This window comes from Magnolia sinica, chromosome 18, assembly GCF_029962835.1.
Source record: "Magnolia sinica isolate HGM2019 chromosome 18, MsV1, whole genome shotgun sequence".
Lineage (NCBI taxonomy): Eukaryota > Viridiplantae > Streptophyta > Magnoliopsida > Magnoliales > Magnoliaceae > Magnolia > Magnolia sinica.
In genome coordinates, this window is record NC_080590.1 from 60,321,773 (window position 1) to 60,328,455 (window position 6,683).

A 6,683-nucleotide genomic window follows, 5' to 3' on the forward strand; every position below is an offset into this window, starting at 1 on the left:
GACAGTATTGCGTGAGTCACCGATATCTCACACAAGAATTGGAGGCCATTGCGAGGGGATGTCGGTTGCCTTAGGACATATGTTGTAATCGATTGGAAAGGTTTCTAAAAGCAACACAATGGTTGGGATTGTATCAGCACCTAAAATAGAAAATATTCCTTTCAGTCTCTTTCTACAACTGCTAAAAACCTATATGCAAGTCAACCTTGGACGTCTAGGATTTTATGGATGTAAGGGTTGAGATTAGAGGAGGGGCTACTAAACGAATTGCAAGCTTGGCAAGAAAGTTGATTCCATCTTCGAAAGTCGCTACATGCACACCTGTTTGTGCCAATGATTGCAAACACGCACGTATGCTTCAAGGTGTGCGACCAATAGGGTTTTGGTTGGAACCCTCGTCTGTACATGATGGACGTTTTGGATCATCTGATCGGCAATCAATGATGGGCCATCTCATGATCAGAATAGACTTGGTCCATTTAAAATCCCAACTGCAGGAAACAGCGAAAGAAGAAGAGGTGTTTACCTCTTCGGGCTCAGGTCAACTTGGTTTGACCGAGTTTTAGTTCTTGGTGCACCACAGGTGCATGCACTCCTTATGCACACACACTTCAAGGTGGGGTCCATAATGATATTTTCAGGAGATCCATACCAATCACCAAGTTCTGTGGGTCCAATTAGGACCCTTGGCCAGAGATCAGGCTAAGCCAAAGCTCGGGTGGACCATATATTGAGAAATTTGGATTTCTTTAAGAATCTTTATCAATTCGACGATTGGATAGACCCTGTCACGCCCCGAACTTGGAAACCGGGCTTACAAAATTCCCGATCGCCGAATTCGGCGTCGACAGCCTCCGTAGAACCCCATTCTCGGCTCCCGGCACCTAGGTTTCGATCCTGGGATCCTACAAGGAGGATTCTAATATCAATTTAATTCATAATGAGCATAACCAAGCATAACTTTATGAACAATAACCACAAGAACACCATCACAAAATCCACTATGATCAAAAACTTTTAAATACAATGCGTATAAAAGGAAAATACAAGATGGTGATAATAATAGGAACTCCAAAAGCTCAACTGCATGCTCCAACTCTGACAAGGCCACGGCTGCGTCCTGGCGTCACCTGTACGCATCGATCGTGCATAAGCTTATAAAAAGCTTAGAGGGTGGTGTAAGTGTGTGCGCAATATAAGCGTGCTCAGAATGCAAGGTCAGAGTAATGTGGAATCATGATGATGAGTACATGAATGCAATCAACCGTACCAAGGCTATGCAGTGTAAGATATGAATGCTACCGGCCATAACACGGCCATGCAATGTGAGATGCAACTTAAGTATGCCAATCCTCATCATATATCAGAACAGTTCTAATTCTAAAAAATCACTGAGGTTTAGTACACTCCAAGTGGCACTGCCACTCTCTTAGCCGCACAGTCCAAGTGAACGTAAGAAACCTCACTATCTGCCTGGTCAATAGTCTGTCAATACCTATCCAGCACGTCGATAGCAGACCCATTCATGAGCTGGTTAAACTCAGCCTAGTATTGCCCCCTACCCTCGGGCGAGTAAGGCCACACCCCTATCCAACCGACCATGACACAGTGGGAGACGCAGCCTCCTGGTATTCGGGCCTCGTGCGCTCATATATCCACTAGGTCTCGACGTTAGAGTCATCCTCTGGTATCATTGGGTTTAGGGATTTTCACCCAGGGACATCTATGGCGCCTGTATGCTAGAACCAAACATTTTCGATATCCAATCCAGCCACCCACGATGTGTTTATGGAGGCTATGGCCCTGATGTCACTAGGGCATACAATAAGCACAATCACACGAATGCAAGTGCATGAATCATACCATCAGACATGCAACAATCTTGCACGTACCGCGCGCTCATGTAGGGCAACTCCGCCTATCAAGGAGTCTATAAACCATCTACCCGAAGGCATATGCAATGATCAGTCAATCCTCACATCAGGCATACATATGATGCGTATGATCATGAATCATGAATATATACTAAGCATGTTATGTGGTGATGGGTTCTGATCAAAACGAATATGGGCCTAAATGGCCTACACATTACAGGTATGGGCCTATTAATGGACCCTAGGGAGAGCGTGACAATGCGGACATTTAACCAACATCATCCTTACAATGTGGACATCAAACCATCATTACTCCCAAGGTGTAGCCCGTTATAAAATCAACACATATACCATGGTGGAATCATACTACAATGGGCCTTATGTATGTCCTATAGGGCCTTGACCCATGGGCCTCTAGTACATCAAATGGGCCTCATACATGGGTCTCGTATATACTTATAAAGGTGGGCCTCAACGACGGGCCATAAATGCATCAAGATGGGCCTAGTCACATGGGTCTTGCATACATTACAATGGGCCTCATAATATGGGCCTTACACAAATCAAGGTGGGCCTAGTATGTATCAAGGTGGGCCTCAACGGACGGCCCACAAACACACCAAGATGGGCCTAGTCACATGGGCCTTACATTCGTCAAGTGGGCCACACCAGTGGGCCTTGTATACATTACAATGGGCCTTATACAATTCAAAGTGGGCCTCATCGCATGGTCTTAAAATAATTTCCAAATGATTGGACGGGTTGGATGAAACACATGCATCATGGTGGGGCCCACTCTAATGGAGAGTGTGGTTTACAATACATACATAAGTGGGTCCCATGTGGGGCCTACCATAATGTTTATTTCCTATCCAACCCATTGATGAGGTCACTCAGACCTGGGGCCCACAGTAATGTTTATTTTCCACCCAACCTGGGTACACTGTAATGTTTATTTTCCACCTAACCTGGCCCACTATAATGTTTATTTTGCATCCAACCTATGCATAAGGTCACGTGGACCTGGGTAGGGCCCACTATAATATTTATTTATCATCCAATCTGTCCATAAGGTCACGTGGACATGGGGTCCGCTGTACTGTTTATTTGCCATACAACCTGTTGATAGGATCACGTGGACAGGGAATCCACCCTGATGTGGTTCACAAATCCAGCCCACCTATTATGTGTGTCCCACTTGGCTGAGGGTTCAGACCAAGTTTCAACCGCATCCAAATTTCAGGTAGGCCCCACCAAGTGTTTTTATATGTTTAGGCATGTCTTCACATAATTTTAAATGGTGTGGCCCACCTGAGTTCCGTATACAGATGATTTTTGGGGCGGCCTCCTGGTCCGAGGGGACCCATCAAATGCATGGTGTTGATGGTCGAAATGCATCACGGTGGGGCCCACAGCTGGAGCCGTGACGGCCCTGCCAGGCCGTCCGTCCGCCAGGCGCAGGCAGCGCCTACTGCGTCCTGACAGCAGCAGCGTGCTGCTGCTTGTTTTGTTTTTATTTTTTTTGTTTATTTTTCTACGATATTTAGTAGGTGGGGCCCGCATCAGTATGATCCACTCCAGCCATTAGTCCCTATGGCTCGATACAAACCTATCGAGTCCAATATTGGATGGTTTTTGATGTACAAGAGTGTATTAATGGTAGGAACATTGTTTCCTATACCATGGCCCGCCAGGAAACCAGATTAAGTTCATTTTTCGGCTCAACGCCTAAAATGATCTGAGGAAGAGGATGGACGGCTTGGATTACATAAAAACTTAAAGGTGGGGCCTGCATGAATGGCCCACCCTAAAAGTAACTTTTCCCTTTTTTTGTACACACCAGCGTCAGTATACACACTCCATGTTAGCCTCGCCCGTCCAGCGTCCAGGGACGCTGGACGGCATGGATAAACACATGCATTGTGGTGGGTCCCACATGGACGTGGCCCACCAACTATATATATGTATATTTATATAATAGCATAATATAAATATAATATATTGTGTATATATATATATATATATATATATATATATATATATATATACATACATACATATATATATATATATATATATATATATATATATATATATATATATATATATATATATATATATATATATATATTGAATGTGGGACTTCCCACCGGACGGTGGATTTTGTCTAAAATGTGGTGGGCCTCACCATTGATGAATGGAGTGGATTTAGCATGATTTGGTGGGGCCCACTTCATTCTAGGGAGAGGAAAGAGAGAGAGAGAGAGAGAGAGAGAGAGAGAGAGAGAGAGAGAGAGAGAGAGAGATACGATGATAAAGAGGAGGGACCCCGCCACTATGGGCCCTCCATTGATACAACACATACATCAAGTGGGTCCCACAACAAGTGGCCCTTAAAATTGAAAACAATGGTAGATCACCCACTTCTAGGTCTCATCCTTGCTCCCTGCCTTCTATGCTCCTTGCCTTCACTTTTGATGGTGGTTGATGGGATTTTGATGGTGTGGTGAGAGATGAGAGGGTGGGCCACACTTATGGTTTTTGGAAAAACTTGGGAATGCTTGGACGTGTGAAATTTTGTTGCTTGGGAGAGTTTTTTTAAGAAATAAGAGAAATGAAGAATTAATGGATGAAGGGATGGGTGGAGTGGTGGTTGTAAGGAGAGGTATGGGTTGGGTTGAAATGTTGGTAAAGGAGGAATGGTGAGGGGAGAGAGAGAGTTGACTTATGGAAAAGGAGGGATGGGTGTTGTACTTGGGGTATGGTTGTACTTGACATTGATTGATTGATTGATTGATGGGACATATCGTAGAGATTCCCTCGATATTCGTAACGCACGGCGTTTCTTGGAAACAAACGCTGGCCTACATCTCCTGGCCTGGGTATCGGTTCGGTGCGGAAGTCGCGGCGTTGGAACCACGGCGACAGCGTGGTTGCTAAGATACAAGTTTTGGTTTGAGCCGACTTTAGTATGTGGGACTCGGCTTAGAATCACTCGCAAACATCGGATACGGGTCGAGGATTGCTGGAATTTGACCGGAAGGACCGCAGAAGTTAACAGAACGGTACGGACTAGGACACAGGTCTTATAGACCCTGAATCAGAACATCGTTGCACTAAAGGATCCCTAGGCTCGTTTAAATGGAAGTATAAAAGTTAGTGGCCAGATGACCCAATGGTGTGGTCAAGTGTTGGTTTGCTAAATTACGCTTTGTGGATCTACGAACGGTGGATCAAGTGACTTAGGTGTCGAAACTAATTTTGCACGGCTTAGTCACTCTAACAAAATGTTATCTGACATTTTATCCCAATTGAGTTCCTAGAAATTAGTCTCTTAAGGTTCATTGTGGATCCTTTGATGATGTAATGGTCCAACTTGAAAGCAACAGTGGGATGGCATGATATATGGGTAAAGATTATTCCCAACAATTATATTTAGGCTAAAATAAATGTGAGCATTGAGTAAGCTAGATTCACATTTATACTGGGTTAGGGCTTCATGGTAACACACGGGTACTAAAAAGTAGTAGGTGTTACACAAACACTCCATATATGCATGAGTAGGAGCCATACTTTGAGGAGAATATGGCAGAAACTGGACAAAACTTCAATGAGATTCCTGTGCAAAACACGACACTGCTAGGATGGTGCATAACGAGAATGAGGCATACTACATTCCCCTAGTCAGGACTTTAAGATATTGCATATAACTGGCAAGAACAACCACACCATCTTATATGATTTTTCTAGTTAACATATGTATCCTAGATTTCAAACCGGGAGTGATCCAACTTCTTCCTAAAATTCATGGACTTGACTCAAAAATCCCATATCTACATCTCAAGAAATTCGATGAGATTGTAGTAACTTTGCATTATAACAATGTCACTCAAGACGTCTTAGACTTAAGTTATTTCCCTTCTCTCTAAAGGAGAAGGCTAAGTCATGGCTCCATTCATTGAAATCACACTCAATTGGCACGTAGGCTAAGATGACCCTAGAATTCCTTAAAAAGTTCTTCTCAGTTCATAAAACCAATACCTTAAGGCACGTCATCATAGTTTTTTTTTCAAAAGGAAGACAGAATATTCTTCCAATGTTGGGAGAGATTCAAGGACCTATCACTCGCATGCCCACATCATGGTTATAAAATTTAGTGAGTAATCGGTTTCTTCAATGATGGATTGAATTCAAATATGCATTAATTTGTTTAAATGATGTGCAATGATGAGTTCATGACACAGGACCTAAAGGAGGCATGGGATTACCTTGATAGGTTGGCTAAAAATGTATAATCATAGGACACCACCAACAAATCAAGTAATCCTAAGTCAAACCCTAAGGAAAAATGGAGAATATACATCCTCAAGGAGGAGGAGGAGGTGGAGGAATGATCAATGGTTACACAATATGCTGACCACTGACTCAACTTAATGAGTCGGGATGCAACAGATGGAGATGGTGTAACTGTGAAACATTTTTAAAGAGTTTACATTAGATCTGATTAAAAAAGAAAAGACTCACTTTAAGATTTGATGCAAAGGGTTATGAGGTGGTTCGGGGCCAGCCCACACTCGGAGACTGGCGGTGCAACTCGGTGGGTTGGCTCGACAATATAATACAACTTCTCTATCTTGGCCTCTCTTTATCTCCCACTGCTTTTGTTTTCTTTTTCTCTCTCTCTCATTACTGATATTTGAATGATTCTTATAGGTTTTTGATACAGAGTTATATAGACATGCAACAACATTGATTGGAGTACTGACGTAGGGTGAATGGAGTTTGTGTTAATATAACCATAGTTTTTTG